The 5,080-nt window shown below is 52.1% G+C and overlaps 1 pseudogene; it reads right to left on the minus strand.

Annotated features, from left to right (window-relative positions):
* Nucleotides 1-3,872: 3,872 nt before the first annotated feature.
* On the minus strand, nucleotides 3,873-4,846 carry LOC124229720 (L-lactate dehydrogenase B chain-like; annotated as a pseudogene).
* Between the last annotated feature and the right edge of the window lie 234 nt (nucleotides 4,847-5,080).

Genomic DNA, 5,080 nt, shown 5'->3' on the forward strand with positions numbered 1-5,080 from the left:
AAGTGTTGGTGGCCCTAGCAGGGCTGTGGCCTGACCTTAGGCCTGTCCCCCATCTGTCTCCCTTCTGGAAACTCTACTGAGGCTGAACTTACAGACTCTCGAAGAAAAGGGGAAAGATATTCAAGGTAGAGAACAGCCTGAGCCAAGGCACAGTGTCAAACGCGCACACACACACACACACAACACACACACACATTGAGCTCTTTGTGCCAGAAACTGTTCTAAACATCTTACATGTATTAACTCATTTACCTCTCTTAACATCCCTATGAGGTAGGTATTAGCCTGCCCCCATTTTACAGATGAGGTAATGGAGGTCCAGAGAAGTAAAGTAACTTGCTCAAGGTCACACAGCAAGAAGTGGTGAGCCAAGGTTTTAACCCAAGCAGTCTGCGATGAGAACAGGAGTAGAGGCAAGGGTTGTGGGCCTGGAAAGGATGGGAGAGACATCAGGGACTGGGCCGCATCTGCCTTGTCCACAGCTGTGGGGCCAGTGCCTAGTACAGTGTCTGGCACACAGCAGGTGCTCAAAATGTGCTCCTGGAACATGAGCGCTGGAGACGGTGGGGCCAGCTTGCTTGTCTGGGGACACCGAGGTTTTGCACAAGAAGGGGATGCTGGACCCTCAATTGCAGGAGGGCCCACCAAGTGGGCAGGCAGGAATTTTAAATAGTTCCTTAATCCCCCTGCAGTCCCCTCCCCTTAGGTCCAGTCTCCCCCACCCTGCCCCCCCTGCGCTGCATGCTAGCGCCCTTCCCTCCCTGTGGAATGTTCTTAGCTCTCCTGGAGCTCAGGGTCTGGGGTGGGCCGGATGGAGCTCTGGGGGGACACACACAGACTTGGAGGAGAGTTCGCTGCCAGCAGAGGCTGCTGAGAGACCAGCCTGTGTGCAGGGCTGGAGGTCTGGGGGCTGGTGAGAACGGAAGTTTGCATACTCTGTGGCACTCAGACCCCACTAGGAATGTGGCTTTGGGCCAGGATCCCTCTGGGCAAGAAAGGATGACTCGGCAGAAACAGCATCCTGACCCCACAGGACAACTGGAGCCGCTGTGTTGGGGGTGGGTGCCAAGTGGCAGGGCTGGTTAATTCATGACCCCTCCACCTCAGCCTTCATCTCCACCCCCCAACCCCCAGCACCCCTTTCGATGCCGTTCTCTGGGTAGCAACTTTCAGACACACTTGAGGGGGGCCATGGACTGGCCAGCTCTTTCCCACTCCAAGGGGCAGAATTGTTAAGTGGTGGGGAGGAAGCAGTCCACCGTTGAGGGCCCCAGGCCTGGCCAAGGGCAGAAGCCCAGCATGATTCAGGGTGGGGGGCGTTAGGCAGTCGGGGGAGCTGTGCTGGACTCGGCACCAGGGAATTCCAGCCCAGGGGAGCCAATTGGAAGCACATGTGTTTGGACAGGCACAGAAACCACAATGCTGCTGCCTTGTTCTTTGAGCCCAGCTTCTGAAACATTTAGGATCTGTCACCGGGAACCCTGAGAAATGTGTCCCGTTGTCACCAGAGGTCCTCATGGTACACACCAGTCACCACTGGGGACTACCATGGCACTCCAGTTGTCACCTACTTGCACCCCGGGTCCCGAGCAGAAGTGGATGGTGGTGATGGTGGTAGTGAAAATGACGATATTGTTACAGCTGTGGCTGCCGCCGCTATTATCATTTATTGAGTGTTTCCCACACACCCTGTTAACCACTTTTACCTGTTTAATCTCATGCGTTCCTCATAACAACCCTATGAAGTAGGTAGGTTCTAGTCTTGTCCTAATTTTTAGATAAGAAACAGCATTGCAGAAGATTAAGTCACTAGTCTGAGGTCACCCAGGTAGCGAGCAGCAGAATAAACTTCCCAGTCTGGGATCTTAATGACTCACTTGATTCATGACTCCCTTCTTCTGCCCCTTGGACGAAGGAGGAAGGCAGAGTGCCTGTGGCTCTGCTCCCTTCCCCTGGGGGCCACACAGCGACCGAGGGTCAGCAGGGTTGGCCCATGGAAACATTGACCCCTTTCTGGGAGCTATTGCAACACCCAGCGGTTTCCTGTGCGACGCATCATAGGGTGCTTGGGGTCTGGTGAGCAGTGAAGGTCCCGGGATTTGGGGTAGAAGACACGAGTCTGCCTCCTGACTTTCTAGCTGTGTGACTGACACCCCATTGTGTCTCTCTGGATCTTGGCTCCCTCACGTGTGAAACGAGAGAGCAGAACACAGCTTGCCATCTATGATCTGCTCAGAGAAATGAAATGTAGACCATGAGGCCACTGCAGCCGGGGGCCTGACCAGACAGAAAGCAGGGTGGCTGGGAAGGGGTTGCAGGGGAGGAGGTGGGGGGGGGCAGCTGGAAGGGCGTGTAGGGCTGGCATCTCACTGCTCTGCTCCCAGGTCCGGAGTGAGGCTGGCAGAGAGCAGGAGCTCCCTTCCTAAGAGATAATAGCTCCTTTGCACTCATCCTTCTGCTGGACAGTGGTCACCAGGAGGTGACCCAGTGGCCTTTGGTGAGGACACAGCGCTGCATTGCTGCCCCTTCCCAGGAAAGCCCCCTGGGCAGAGCTGTTCTGGGTGCCAAATGACAACCAGTTTCTTGCCAGTGCCTGTTTGCTGACTTCCCTATCGATGGAACCTCTGTCCTGCTCTAACCTGGCCTTCTGTGAGTTGACTGGTTCCTGTTGCTCCAGCAACAGAGCAATTGTGGAGGTGGCTGCAAACAGCTATGTTAAATCACTTCATCAATTCTTGCCCACGGGCATTGTGCCAAACAGGGGTGGTTACGGCTATGCTAGAGTTAGTCACCGCCTGCAACTGAATGTGGCTGAGACGGTCGTAAACAGGCATGGAATAGGCAAATAACAGGCCCCACAAATACATCTTGGCTGCTTGAAGAACTTTTAGAATCATGAAGACGTTATATTATATCCCTTACAGTTTTATCACTGAGTCTTTTTTGTTACATTCCAAACCTTCGCAAACCAGTAATTTCCATAGGATGTGTATGGCCAGGCTCCCTCCCCATCACCCCATTCCTCAGCTCTTCATAAGGACTTATCAATAACAGCATATCCCTTCGGTTTGGGCTGTTATTATGGCTCTATCCTGGAACATCCTGTCACGGTTATTTTTTAGAAACATCATTTGGTTCATAATCTCTTAGCAACAGAACTTTGAGGGCTAACGGCCGATGTGCGCTCCCAGCAAGTTGATCGTGACTTGTGGGCCAACAAACCCACAGCAGCCGAGTTGGAGCACCCTCTGATTATGGGTTTAACTGTTTTAGGTCATCGAACGTCACCATCACCCGCCACGGGCCAAGCTTGCTTTGTTATACGCCTGAGAGCATCTGCAGTGGCAGCCACACACCCGGGGCCTGGGAGAACTCTCAGTCACTGGTGCCCAAGGCCGTCACAGCCTCGTCTCCTCCTTTGTACACGTCCCGGAGAGTGTCTAAGCGGCAAGAGGAGGAAGACAGGAGCAGCGACCTCACGCTCTGTGTGTGCCTGCACATTATGTCCTCAAGCCCCTGTGCAGCAGTGTGAGGACCATCCTGCTGTGTGACAGCTGAGGAAGCAGCAGCTCAGACAGGTGAAGCCACCGGCCATGCTCACAGCCTGGCAGAGGCATGGGCAGGATTGGCATCCAGGCCTGCCTGAGGCCTCAGCCTCCACTCTCTCTTTACTTTTCCTTTTTTTTTTATAATAGTTAATTTTATTTATTCAAGGGCTCATATTGCAAGCAATAAACCAAGCATGGACTTTGATTCTGCGAGCCCCCATTCACATATCCAGGAAGATAAAAGCAACGTACATGAATGAAAACTCAGGGTTCGTGGTTAACCACGCTGGAGTTGTTGAATTTCTACAGCCTAGAACCCAGAAGTCACAGGTGTTGTAGGTCCTTCCGGATGTCCCACTGGGCATCTGCACTTTTCTTGAGCTGAGCGACCTCATCAGCCTTCAGCTTCTGGTTGATAATGTTGGTTAACCCAGCATTCAGGATGCGTGGAGGGCTCAGGAAGACTTCGTTCTCAATGCCCCACGTCCCCTTCACCATCGCTGACGCTGGATGAATCCTGGATAGAGTTTAAACGCGGATTCAATGAGATCAATCCCGCTTCACCCCATAGCCCAGTTGGTATATCCTTTTAGCTTGATGACTTCACAGGCACTTTCAACCACCATCTTGTGCACTTCTCTCCAATTTTCACTATCATCGTCCATTCTCATCTCTGGATTCAGAGTCTGGAAAGAAACGCCTGCCACATTCACTCCACTCCACGCAGCCACACTTGAGTTGCCATGTTCTCCCCAAATCCATCCATGGCAGCTGCTGGGATGAATGCCAAGTTTTTCAGCTCTAGGATAGTGAAATCTATCAGGTTCCAGATTACACCGGCTTCCTATCGCATGGTGCTTGGGTAATCCACTTTTACTTTCCAGATAACATGTGTGAGAATACCCACTGGGTTGGAAACCATAATTATGATGCATTTAGGACTATACTCAGTGATCGGGAGAGTAATAAACTTGAAGCCATTCACATTCCGCTGCGGCAGATTGAGATGACTGTCCCTCTTGCTGAGGGACTCCTGCAGTTACCATCACAATCTTAGAGTTGGCCGTCACAGAATAATCTTTATCTGCCGTAATTTTAGGTGTCTGAAGAAATAAGCTGCTGTGCTACAGATCCATCATTTCTCCCTTATCCACAAGGGCAAGGTCATCAGCCAGAGACTTTCCCAGAGTGCTCCTGGCACACGCCATACCAACTTGTCCAATACCCACTACCGTGATCCTATTGTTTGGGACTGTTTCTGCAACCAAGGCAATCAGTTTTTCCTCAAGAGTTGCCATTGTTCACAGGCAAGAGAAGGCTCTGGGGATGGTTGTAAGAGTTGTGTGAAGAAGACAATGTCAGCTGCATGCCCAGCCTCCACGCTTTCTGCTCATCCTGTTCACACATCATGTCTGTAGGGGCAGCTGGGTCTCCCCTGGATGTGTGATCTCCATAGGTTGTGCCCCAGAGCATAGCACGAGAGCCATTGCCACACACCTATTCCACACGTCAAAGAACACACGTACAGCACA

This window comes from Equus quagga, chromosome 18 (assembly GCF_021613505.1).
Source record: "Equus quagga isolate Etosha38 chromosome 18, UCLA_HA_Equagga_1.0, whole genome shotgun sequence".
Lineage (NCBI taxonomy): Eukaryota > Metazoa > Chordata > Mammalia > Perissodactyla > Equidae > Equus > Equus quagga.